Source organism: Astyanax mexicanus, chromosome 13, assembly GCF_023375975.1.
Source record: "Astyanax mexicanus isolate ESR-SI-001 chromosome 13, AstMex3_surface, whole genome shotgun sequence".
NCBI classification, from domain to species: domain Eukaryota; kingdom Metazoa; phylum Chordata; class Actinopteri; order Characiformes; family Acestrorhamphidae; genus Astyanax; species Astyanax mexicanus.
The window spans coordinates 35,845,500-35,859,487 of NC_064420.1; positions in this window are offsets into that span (position 1 = coordinate 35,845,500).

Below are 13,988 nucleotides of genomic sequence, written 5' to 3' on the forward strand. Positions count from 1 at the left end.
TGGTTATGGGTGTTAAATCATGGGGCTGGTAATGGCATCTTGTCACCATACATCACTGCAAACAGAGGAAAGAATGTCTGTGAGGTAGACCCCATCACTCTCATCTCACTCTTTTCCTCTCCTTCTCTCTCACATAGACTTACAACACATCTTACACAAGACAAATTCAGAATGTCATAAACATCAGCAACACAGGAAGACAATAAAGTCAGCACTGCCTCTGATCCTGATATCTATGGTATTATCCAGGGTAGTCTAATGCTCAATGATGTCAGATTTGGTTCTACAAAACCCACTCAACCCACTCTTTCCTTGAGCCAGATGTCAATGGTGCAAGCCTATATAATTTGAAGCTGAGGTATGCTAGCTGACGTGAAATCACTCATGCTTACCAAATGTAAACTTCAATAATCTTTAAATGTTCCAGATTAGATCATCCAGATATAGAAAATATGCTTAAAATCAGTAAATTTGATATAGTTGTTTTTTAGTGATGTCACAAATATTGGTCCAATTTAGCCTCCCGCATTGTCATAAAGATTATTAAGAGTGTTTCAGTCTTGACTGCTTTTTGAATGAGACACAATTCATGGCAGTCAAACAGAAAAGATGAAAAAAATGTCAGTTTTGGTACATAGAGTAAAACAAATATAACAATTAAAGCATCCCTACCTCTAATTCACAACAATAGCATAACATGATCGAAGACCTTTTTTGTTTGTTTTTGTTTGATATTGCTGGGTGTGCATTTTTCATGAGTTTTCGTCATGTACTGTAGGTGGACAAAAATATGAATGTGAAGGACCAAACCAACTATTCATAATGTCACTACTAAAGCATGAGTAGACTAACAAATCACTGTGCTGATCAGTTATTTATTTATCTCAGTGTTACTGAGCTCTACAAAAGCGTGAGTGTACCATGACTAATATGATAGGTTTACCTATTAACAATTTACTATCAAGCGTATTGTATTAAATATTGTCACATTTGTTGCCTAAAATCTGTCAATTTTACATCATTGCATCATTTCGTTTATTCTCTTGCTCTCATTCTATTCAGCAACGTTAAAGTAGCATAAACATGCTCAGTATGCCACTATATGCACAGCATGTGATCACAATGCTAAGGTCAGAGACACTGCAGTGTTATGAAGACTCGCATCTTGTCCTTTAACACTGTAAGAGTCTTTTTGTTGGATGCTTTCATGTGCTGATGTGTGCTCTGGGCTGATGGGTGCAAGCGTGAAGAAGGTCAAGACCAGATGGGAGGTCATGTGTGAAGCATCCCTCTCTGTGCCAACTCACTTCTCCCATCATCAGCATGCTGTGCCTATTCAGCCTTCAGAGCATGGAGAGCACATGAGCCAAAACCAGTAAAAATTAAAGATATCTTTCCAAACTTTCTTAACTTATAGAACTGTAATACAACTTTTAAGTACATCCTGCACCCTACCTACAAGTTTTTTTGGAGCAATATTCTTAATGCTAAAATGCTTTTTTAAAATAATATAATACTAAAGAAATGACCCTAATTGCGACCAGTGAATCCACTACAGAAGTTAATTAGCTCTTATTTGTCACATTTTATGTATCATACAACCCCATTGAAGAAAACCATGACAGCATAGAAAGTACAATGTTTTTTACATTTACTTAGACCTTTTATTTAATTTCACCAAATATAAATCCAATATATTTAATGTTTTCTTCTGGTAACTTTGTTTAATTGATTATTATACACCAATTCCTGCATTCAGGTCTAAAATATTTTTTTAAATGTTGGGATGAAAAAAAATTGTAATAAAGTACAAAAAATAATGATGATGATCATTTTAAACAGGTGATGTATACAGGTGATTATAATTATGATTTTTTTTTGGCAAATCCTTCTCAAGCACAATAATATAGAGATACATTGACAAACATTCTTAAAACCTTACTGTGCCAAACATAAGCATTATGTTAACCATGTCCAGAAGTAGTTTTGACTTCTCTGGACTCAGAGACATCTAGAAGGATCATCATACGGTGTAAAAAGGACCATCCAGACTGTTCACAGCATTAAGTCCAAAAGCCTGGGTGATCCAGCATTAATGCAGAAAAGTACAGAAAAGAGATTCTAGAGCAACATATCCTACCTTCAGCACCACATCCTTTACAGGACTGTTGATGCAGTTTTCAAAAAGACAATGCAAAAACACATGTTGCTCACATTACAAAGGCATGGCTGTATAAGAAATGGGTTCAGGTAATGGACTGGCCTGTCTGTAGTCCTGACCTGTTCCTGTGCTGTTGTACAAAACACAGATTTGGAGGCACTTTAAACATGTTCAATACTTCAGGTTATAATTTCTTTTAATTATTTTTTACAATAATGATTTAATAATTATTGTAAAGACAACCCACTGATTATTGCCAGCAACTAGCTGAAATGGGTGATTTGTGCCATTTTTAAAGTATTGATTGTTACATATAATACAGTCCGTTGAGGTTCCATTGTCTGTAGTGCTGTCTAATCACAAAGAGTCACAGACCTTAGTCTAACCATACCCCTCACCCTTACCCTAGCTGATGTGCATTAAGTAAGCAGTTGTGTCCATTCATAATATGCATCTTCTTACACATTTAGACATGTAATTTAAATTGCGTATTATTTTTAAGGAAATAATATTTCATTTTTATTTGCTTAGTTGAACTTTTTCAGGTTAACAGTAACTCTACCAATCATGAGACAAAGTTTTTTTAATCACACACAGAAGACGATTACTAAATGTTTCTGATTATTAGATTGTCCTATATAAAGCTTGTTGACTGTATGTAGCAGCCCAAATTGAACAACCCATTGCAGAAATGACAGACAATCTAATATTATATGAGATTTCGTTTCTGATTGCTCAAGTTCTTCAAACTGTTTTAAACATTTTTGCTATATTTAGCTGCCATATCAGTGTTTATATCAAAATGCTGCTCAAAAAAGTATTATCATTTCTGCCTCTGATTCATCAAATGAAATGAGGCTCTTATGTAACTCATAAGGCTCGGGCTCAGATAAAATGTAATAGTGTTCTACTTAAAATAGTCTGTTCATTAAATCTGCAGTACATGTCTGCTTCTTTAGCTCAGTATAGGGACATTACAGGTCTAATTGGGATGCCAGTTCTGATGGCAGAGGGGTGAACCCCTTCTAACAGACATTTCTCAGACATTATCAGCATGTGATGGACTGGTTGTTTTGTGCTTTAATCAGTTAGTGCAGCTTTTCTTTGAAAATGTCAGAAAAGAAAGAGGTCTGTTTAATGTAGATGAAAGTAGCAGACCCAATTTTACATGCTGCCCCAATTGGTTTCACTAAATCAATCTGAAGAAGAAGCACATGAAGTGAATTTGAGGCCCTTCTTAACTGTGACCCCTAACCCTTTGCTGTATGCTCTTCCACTTTGGAGACTTGGTAGAATTTTTTTTCCGTCTGGACAGTTCAGACATTCTGTTCAGATCTATAGAAGACTCTGTGTTAGATGTTTGGATTTTCAGTATAGAAAGATATTAGAAAGTGAATCATTATTGCTGAAGTTTTTTGCAGGCTTCAGATTAAACTAATCCCTATGTTTTATTATACTGACTTGAATTGCTTAATTTGTACTTTTTGTATACCAATATAACAATAAGAAAATCCTGTGAAACATTTGCTTATTTAATCTTTTAAAATTTCTGATTTGGCAAAGAATAGCAAAGTTAATGATCAGCTTAAAGTTCGGCTTAATTTTGTGTTACATGTGTCAGATAAAAAAATGACTTTAAATAATGGTCATTTAAAGACAAAGTAGATTTTCAGTGGAGAGTTATTTAAAGAACTACTTTCAATAAGATCGCATGCAATAATCAGTTTAACATTTAAAGAACTTCACATCATGTAAAGATAGATTACCAATAATCATGATTTACTGCTGTTTTAAAATTGAAAGTGATGATTAAAAGTGATGATTGATGCCATAGAAAAAAACACTTATTGTTCCAAAAAGATCCATGTTTGTAAAGGAGTGCAAATTACCCGTAAACTGGTAAAGAACCCAATTGAGTAAAGGTCCTTTAAATTCTTAAAAGATTCTTTACACTGGCACGTCTATTTAACAAATATGGTTCCACTGTGTAGCACCTTTATTTTAAAGAAGTAATAATTGCAAATGATGTAGAATGTGTAATGTTTAGCCAAAGTTCTCCTTTTTCTTCTTCTCCAGCTTCTGCTTCTTCTCATACTATATATCATGCGCAAACGTGCCATATTTCACACTAAGTTTAGGATAAAAAAAATGAATACACCAACCTGCATAGCAAATGCTCAACAATACAATTACAATGTCAGAGTAGCCAAATATGTAGCACGACCACTGCAACTAGAAACCATCTAAAGAGCTTAAACATTGATTTAATCCCCATTTTTTACCCTAATTAGTCTGAGTGGTTTGTCAACCTCTTAACAGGATATCCACAATGAGTCAAATCAAATTATTCACAATTTACTTGTCATCCGCATTCTGCCAGCGTAGTCGTTTCAGTAAAAGGCTGAAACACTGAAACACAAACGTTAGCTCAAATCATAATCTAATTGAAATAGTGGAGAGAAATGCCAAGACAGCTCAAGTGTACTGTGCTGCCATGCTGGAGATGGATTTTTGAGAAATGCCATTATATATTTCACATTCTGCTTGTGCTCTGATTGAAATGTGCATTAAAAGATGAACACTGCACAATGCATATTCGTAAACTGCAGTAAATAATTGCACTTCTTTTAAAACAAAGCAGTAAATAGACTTTACAAATCGAGTGTTTGAAAGTAAAAGGATAGTTGTGCTAAAAAAAAAAGATGTTTAAAATCGAAGTCATTTCTTTTATCTCTTGGGCCTTTGCTTTTTGGATTTTCTCATATGACAATGTTTTGATATTAGCAGCAGAGAAATGAACATTGAAATTGTTTGTAGAGCCAGTGCTCATAACTTTTCTCATGTCTGGGAGAGGCTGATATTGTGCATATGAAGCAATAAGCGCCTTTATTTTCTGCAAAATAACTTGTTTTGTTAGCAGCATCAAACACACAGCCCTGTGTTAGCGAAATCATTGTAAACATTGCTAATTTAGTATGGTGGGCCGCTTTTATCACCCTTTACTGGGCTGATAGCAGGTCATTCCAGCTTCACTAACTTGTTTTTTCACAGACGATTATGAGTGGAACAAACAGTCTTGGAGTGGGGAAGAGCATGAGACCTTCATGCGGCAGCGAGCCACCTCTGGGATCAATGTCAGCATTTTGTCGATCGGGCAATTCAGATCCACCATGCAAGATGCATTTCGTTTGCTAAATAATTATCTGATTCTCTATTCATTTGCAGATTTTTCACACAAAAACTAGGGTGCATGACAATGACGTTGTTTGGTTGAATAACATCTCGAGTCTTTATTTGGCACAATAGTTGATTTTGTAAAATAATATCGCTTCTGGTGGTTTCTCATTTACCCTGCTGAATTAACTGTAGACCTCTTATGCTCGCCTAAAAATCAGTTGCTCCAAACATATAAATATAACCATGTTTTTCAAATAAAGATTATTTGCTCCTATAAATATTGTTTTTCTGTTTTTTTTTCTTGTATTTAGTTCCATTTAACTAAACAGCTTTACAAAAAGAGGGGAGGATTTCTGCTCATAACAATATTCAAGTCAATGTTACAGAAAAAAAACGTACATATTTTCATATTTAAAAGATTCTTTTTCAATACATTTCTCATTTATTACTCTCTCAATCTTACTACATTTTTAGCAAAAAAGTTAATTTACAGCTATGAAAAAGAATAAGGGACCACTTCAGTTTCTGAATCAGTTTCTCTAATTTTGCTATTTATAGGTATATGTCTGAGTAAAATTAACATTGTTTTATTATATAAACTACGGATTAAAAGAAATAAAAATATTGTAATTTAGAGCATTTATTTGCAGAAAATGAGAAATGGCCGAAATAACAAAAATACTTCAAATAATGCAAAGAAAATGCGTTTTAGTTTTAAGAGTTCAGAATAACCCTGGTTTTTATCACAGTTTTCATGCAGAGCTCGAAAACTAATGCAGAGCTTGAATAATGCAAAGAAAAGTTCGTATTCATAGAGTTTTAAGAATTCAAAAATCAATATTCAGAATAACCCTGTTTTTAATCAAAGTTTTCTTGCATCTTGGCATGTTCTCATCCACCAGTCTTACACACTGCTTTTGGATAAAGTTATGCCACTTTCTTTCCATAGCTGTATGCATATAGTACCAATAAGTTAACTTGTTTGTAACAATAGTAAAGCTATTTTTTGTGCCACATAACAAATAATGCTTTTAATATTTACAAGGTTCTTTAAAGACAGAATACAAAAGTCTTCCCATTATATGGAAGAATCATTTAATCAGGAGAAGAATGTACTGTATTTGTATCTATTTTTGCCTTTATTAGGGCACTTTGAGAAACCCTCTAGATGACACACGGTATATAAGCATTATTATAATTATTTCAGAGGGCTAATAAATAGAAAGTTTCCTTAAAAAATCCTTACTCCTTCAGTACAACGGTCAAGCCATTTTCTGTTCTTTAAAGGTTGCTAAACTAATACTTAATCTAAGCCACTAAAACTTTTACTTTAACTACCTTAACCTCATAGTACCACCACAAAACTAAAGAAGCAACTTCAGACATCAAACATATGGCAGTGACAGAACTTCAACCACAAATCAGAAAAGTTAGGGCAGTATGAAAAATTATGTGTCTCTTACATTTACTTTATAGCAGTTTATTTCATTACAGCTCATTTAATACAAGTTAATTTGTTTTCTCTGGTCAACTTCATTTAGTTGGATAATACCCATCTATTCTTGCAATTCTGGTGTTACTTGTTTCCCATTCTTCCTGCAAACACATGTTTAGGCTGTGTAACAGGGCGGGGGTCATCATTGTCACATTTTTCGTTTAAAAATTTTCACACATTCTTTACTTTGGACAAGTTAGGACTGCAGGCAGGCCAATTCAGCGTCTACACCCTCTTCTTCCTCAGCCAAGCCTTTTTAATGTGTGCAGCGAGTGTTTTTGCCTTATCTTTTGGAAAAGGCACGGATGTCCCTGGAAAAAATGTTTTGTTTTTGTTTTTAGTTTTTTAAAGAAAGCCTATGTTTCTCAGTGTACTTTTATTTATTTTCTTTCATAAATGCTGGATCACAGATGTGTAGAGACATAGCCCCATTCCATGAAAGACTCTGACTTTAAGACTTGCTGCTGATAACAGTCTGGATGGTCCTTGTCCTTTTTTCTTCGGTCCATTTACTCTAAAAATATCTGGAACAGGAACACTAATTTGTCTGAAAACAGCACAAGATTTCACTGTGTAATCGTCAACTCCTAGATGCCTCCGAGCCCAAAGAAATCAAAGCTGCTTATGGATGTGCTTAACTTAAGGCTTCTGTTTTACACCATATGTGGCATTTGTAAATGCAATTCCATATTGCAGTGCTTGATAAAGGTTTGCCAAAGTAATTCCTTGGCCATCAGCTATTGTTGAATGAAGGTTCATTGCACTTCTTACACTGAAATTTCTTATGTGTCCTTAACCTGTTTAAGGATATTATGCAAATTATATTATTTTGCAAATTAAACAAAGACAATTAGGGGGTCAAGTTTTTCTTTAGGGTGTAAAGGGAATACAGTACAGTACAGATGCTACAGTTAACTGAAGACTTATTGTATTAATAGTACTGCAATACATAATTAATCCATTACACCATATAATTTGGCACATACCACACAATAACCTTCATGGCCAGGATTCATAAACAGTATACTGTAAATCATTCAATTCAACAGGTAGCCTGCAAAATCACACACAATACTATTAGTTGCTACTAAACACAACTTACACCTGTACTTGTTAAATTAAAGGCATAGGGCACTCAAAAGTCTGTCAATAGTTTTCTTACCCTGAAATTATTGTAAAATTTATTTTTACACAAACAATATTTGACCATCAATGTTATACATCAGTGTATTGAGGGTATCTGCAGATCCTTAAATGTTCAAAAGATAAAATTGATTTATCTAAAAATAAAGCCTTACTCTGTCTTAAAATGCCTTCAATTAATACCTTGAGGGTCTTAAAATGCTACAGACAGTGAACACACCTTTGCTCTTATTTTTACACGTTTTATTTTGCAGTGTTTACATTTGATATGCATTTGTTTTCTCTGAGTTGTATTACAAAGTCTTAAAAAGTCTTAGTAAATGTAAACCTGCAGATACCCTTTGGTGGAATAACCCTGGTTTTTAATCACAGTTTTAATGCATTTTTTGTCATGTTCTCCTCCACCAGTCTTACACACTGCTTTTGGATAACTTTATGCCACTCCTGCTGTAAAAATTCAAGCAGTTCAGCTTGGTTTGGTGGATTATAATCACCCATCTTCCTTCTGATTATATTCCAGAGGTTTTCAGTTTGGTAAAATTAGAGAAACTCATTGTTTTTAAGTGGTCTCTTATTTTTTCCAGAGCTGTAGCTACTAAAACCACCAGAGTATGAAACTTTTAGTTCATGTTTACATTTTCAATTCCACCTTAAAACGTCACACCCGTTACATTAAGCATAGTAGACGTGAAGTGCTTTAAGAGTTTTATACATGTTTTTTTTTGTTGGCGGAAATTATAATTAGTCCACATAAAATACACACACATTCTTACAGGAATGTTCTGTTCCACCTTAAGTGCCGTTAAGTCCTCTATTCAGCCTGAAGCCTCATTGTCGCCCCAGCAGCTTTTAAGGTGGATTGGTAAATTTAAACAATCTAAAATCTTCGTGTGGGATTTACTGAAGGCAGTAAAATGTGTTTAAGGAAACTAGATAGCACTTACTTCGTAGTAACTTCGTAGTTTCATGGCTTGTGCAGGTGCTACCTTAATAAAGACCGAGTGAAGGAGTTAAGCTAAGTTTTCTCTCCTTAGTGTTGTGTTTTGTCCGTAGTGTTTGTGTTACTGTCAGCGTACAGAGCGCGCGGGGCTGCAGGTCGCGTGCCTCCTTAAAACCACGTGCCCCTTTTTTATGTTATTAATTACAGAGAATTACAATAGTTACAATTACTAGTAATAAAATAATAAGGTATTACCCCAAATAAAAAAAAAAAACTTTAAATTACATTAAATTAAATAAAAAATGCTTCTAATATTTACTTTGACACTTCATGGCAGTATGAATTATGAATTAAGATATTTCATATTTTGTCTGGTCAGTTTTATTTCATTTGTTAATATTCACTCTATTACTATTATAGGCCTGCACCTATGGAGAACTATGGAGGACGAAGAATTACCTTACAAGTATAAATAAATAAAAGCACATATAAATAAATACATGCAAACAAACAAAAATGTAGAAATACATCAATCAATAAATATATAAATAAATAATAGCAGAATTGCAGAAACAACCCCAAAGGTTCATGCATGGAAATATGGAACTAGATTGGTGATATAATTTTAAGTCTCTACTTTTTCATGACAAGATGTATTTATGAATTTATTTATGTATATAACTGTTAATTATTTACGCGTGTATTTATTTGTTTATTTAATTATTTAATCATTTATATGTGCATTTATTTATTTATACTTTTATACGTCATTCCATAAAGAGCATAGGTGCTTCATCATAAATGCAAATACTAAAGTAACATTCCTCTCCAAAGTTTTCTATATTTTCACATTTTATTGTGTTTTAACTCTAATTACTAAATAACTAATGCTGGTAAATAAACCATTAACAAACAGGCAATTGATATGACTGTGAAAAAAAAGAAGTTGCAAAAAATAACTATGCTTTTATGAACTTAATAGAATATATTTGTTGAAATATATTATAAAACATAACACCACAAATAAGTCTGCATTCCCTTTCATGCACCGTTCTCAGCTCCACACACAGATCATATAATCCTCTGCTGTCACCTGCTGGCCAGTGCTGGAGGAGAGGCTAAAAAACTAAAAACAAACTTGTCCTTGGGTTTAGTGGCCCCATATGGATGTCAGTGTTGGGCTTCATCAGGGTCACTGATGGGTCCATGAGGGAAGGAAAATAGATGAGACAAAGGTGAAGTTGAGGCCCAAACCCACTCAGACCCATGTCTACCTGGAACACTTTTTTTTAAAGAATTGCCAGAGAACACATTTACAGACAGGGTCTTATTTTTCATTGACAAGTAACAGAAAAGTGTTCAAAACAAAAGTGAGCATAAAAATAAAAAAAAACAATTTTGTATACATATAATTACAGGAAAACAAGAGTGTGTCTAACAAACTAATATGAGGAAGCAACTTATATTTTAAACAAACTGAAATTGTCTCAGAATGTTCATTCATTTAGCAAGTTTATATATATTTTTTTTTACATTTTATCTATTAAAATGAATATACAGCTCTGGAAAAAAATAAGATACCACTTAAAAAAAGAGTTTCTTTGATTTTACCAAATTGAAAACCTCTGGAATATAATCAAGAGGAAGATGTACGATCACAAGCCATCAAACCAAGCTGAACTGCTTGAATGTTTGCACCAGGAGTGGCATAAAATTATCCAAAAGCAGTGTGTAAGACTGGTGGAGGAGAACATCCCAAGATGCATGAAAACTGTGATTAAAAACTAGGGATATTCCACCAAATATTGATTTTTGAATTCTTAAAACTTTATGAATATGAACTTGTTTTCACCTCGGCTACATTCCACCCATGTGAGCAAAGTTAGCCTAAACCAGTGACTGTAAAACAAAGATGATGAACCAAAGACTATAAATAAGTGTTTATATACAGTCTATGAGCTGAACCCATTTTAACCACATTTAAGATGTAGACACTAGGGGGCAGTGTAAATAAAGAAAAAGAGGAGAAACAGAGGGGTAAAAGAGGGGAAACAGGGACAGACTTAATAGAATTGTAAAAAAAAAAAAAAAAAAAAAAAAAGCCCATTATAGCAAATAAATCCCAGCAAACATTTTTATAAGATTATAAATAATAAAATAGTCAAAATTTGGTTATTAAGAGTTTCAAGACAACTATGCCTTCTAACAATAAATTTAAGCCTAAATTAGTCTAAAATACAGTAATAAAGCTTAAGGTACATTTTTGAAGTTGTACCCTAAATAATCTCACTATTACAAATATAGAGGAATGTGACTTTCACTTTTTTCAGTATTTATTTACATTTTATAGATTTTATACATTTTTCCTAATTGCTGTGTGGGGGATTATTCTTTGAAATGTTTTTTTGTAATCAAAAGGTTTTAGAGATGATGTTTAATAATTTTGTTAATTTATTAATTTATTTGAGTTATTTTCATTAAAATTAAAATTTTCTGTTAAAAGAATTTTCTGCTCAAATAGTCAAAAAAATAAAGTTATTTTTGAACACACCAAAAAGCACACCTTTTAAATTATTACCTTTCAAAATAGCAAATAGAAACTAAATGAAAATACTAAAACAGAAAAATCCTGAATTTGAATTTTAACTCCTTTCTGGATAAACACTATTAAATAGTGTGCTTAAGTTCCTAAATTGTTCTTAGAATAGTTCTATAAAAAACAAAAAAGATTTGTATAGAACCTGGACCTTATTCATATGGGGTCTCTTTACACTAGAACATTTTACATTTGCACATTTACTTATTTACTACAAACAAGTAGGTTCCTTTACATAAGGTATTTCCTTCAATGTGACCACAGCCCAGGCCACCTACTGATTCAAGTAAATATGGGCATGATCAGAATTAGCTCGGCTTTTATCAGTTACTGAGAATTGTAATGGGTTTATAATGATTGATAATGTAATTTTACTGCTTTAATGATTTGGGAGGACACTGATCAGAATCTTCAATGCCCTGTATCACAGTGAACTGGCACATATTGTGGCTAGAGATGGAATATTGTTCACTGTAAAATGTGTTGTTTTGTTTTGTTTTTTTTCAAAGTTATTCAACCAATTAACCCCTTAACAGGTCAAAATTTGTATTTGATTCCTGTTACTGATCTGAAATTATTAAGTGGAATAGAGAGAAAAAAGGCAGCTTCTCCAAGTGTTTTTAGAGTGTAAATAACTTATTTTACTGCAGATAATAAGGATTTTTTAGCACCTACACCTGTAGGCTGTATACAGGTCAAGGCATGTTAATAGGTTTAAAAGAAAACTAAATATAAAATTTATTTAAAGTATTTAATAAGGACATAATTCAGGGTAAAACTTGAGAAATATATTGTTACACAGTGTTTGACAGTATGAAATTAAAACAACTATGTTGCAGACACTAGATACTAACCCTTATCTTACTCAACAACAACAACAAAAAAAAAAACACATGATAATTGGATAATTGTAAGTTTCTGCTGACTCTAAAACTTACTGCTTAGGATTTTTTCCCCTTACGTTTTTGTACATAAAAATAGCAATTTAAAATTGTGTAGTTTATTTTTTTTACAGTGTAGGTGCTGCTAAAAGCTCTCAGCTGTCCAGTAAATCAACATAAGCTCTAGAATGAAGGGATCTTATTGAGCGCAGCGCATGTGAATGACACCACATCTTTGTGACATTTGTCACATTGGTGTGCTGGCAGTCAGAGGAAGTGACTCAGGCAACAGAGCCAGGAGTTTAACAATCTGTTCATTATGACTGCTCAGAGCAAACAACAGAGAGATAACAGCACACTGCATCCATAACAGTGGACATGACCTCTAAACACATCCTATACGCTGATAAGACAACCTGTGAGAACTGATTTCTGGACTTAATGGGCGTTAGGGGACAATGCAATAAATAACAGGACGAACCATGTTTTTTTTTTTTTTTTTCGCATCTCAGTTCCCAACAAACAGGGGACAGGGAAACCCTGCAGACCATGAGGGGGTCCCTGAGGAATGGGTTGAGAACTGCAGCTGTAGATGTTTAACAATGAAAAGAAGGGTCTGAGCTGTTTTTATATTTAGAGCTCACAGAGATTTCTATATTTGGAGAGTAAAATGTTGTTTTGGCTCACCATTGTACAAGCCTAAAAAAGTAATCTTCCTAAAAAGGGTTCATAAAACTATAGTACATGTGGTTCAGTTTAGTTCTTTAGACGAAAATAAATTGTACATGAGATGCATGAGTGTATGAACCTGCTTTAAAAAAAAGTCATCCTTTTGCTTTGACTTTTTAAAAAATAAGCTGTGAATAAATACAATTTTAAGTTTCTTTAACTTAATATATTAATACCAACAAATTATAGGCTAAATAACTGTTTCAAATAATATATATTTAAAAAAAATCCGGCATTATTGACTGCATAAACCTGAGTTTGCTAGTATTTCCCACGCCCTTGAACTGGAATGAAAAGGTTGGGGGGGGGCAAACTCAGAGGATTTGTTTAGGAGTTCAGGGTAGCTTCACTGGCCAGTGTGAAGCTGAAGCCCACCCAAGAGAAGAGATATGAGAAGAGAAAAGATAGAAGGAAAGAAGGAGGAAACTGGGGAGAAGGTGGGTGTGAAGTTGCTCGAGGGTTTATATTGGACAGAGAGTGTTATATTCATAACTTTACATAGCATAATAATATCAATAATATAGAATGATGGTAACTTGCTCTTACAGCCTACAACACTGAGGCCTGACAGCTGCCCTGACAACTATATATACAATACAAATACACATCCAAGAAAAGGTAGCTTAGGAGGAAAGACAACACACTGAAAATGTGTGTAAAAATGTGTGTGTGTGTGGGGGGGGGGGGGGGGGGGGATACATCCAATATGTAATATATGGAACCAGGGACCAATGACAAAGATATATGTATTACGAATCAGGGTGGTTGACATATTTGGCTAAAAAAAAAAGGTTTAAAAAAACAAATCTCAAAATAAAGTCACATAAATCAATAGGTTATATTCTACCAACTCTTATATTTCCAAA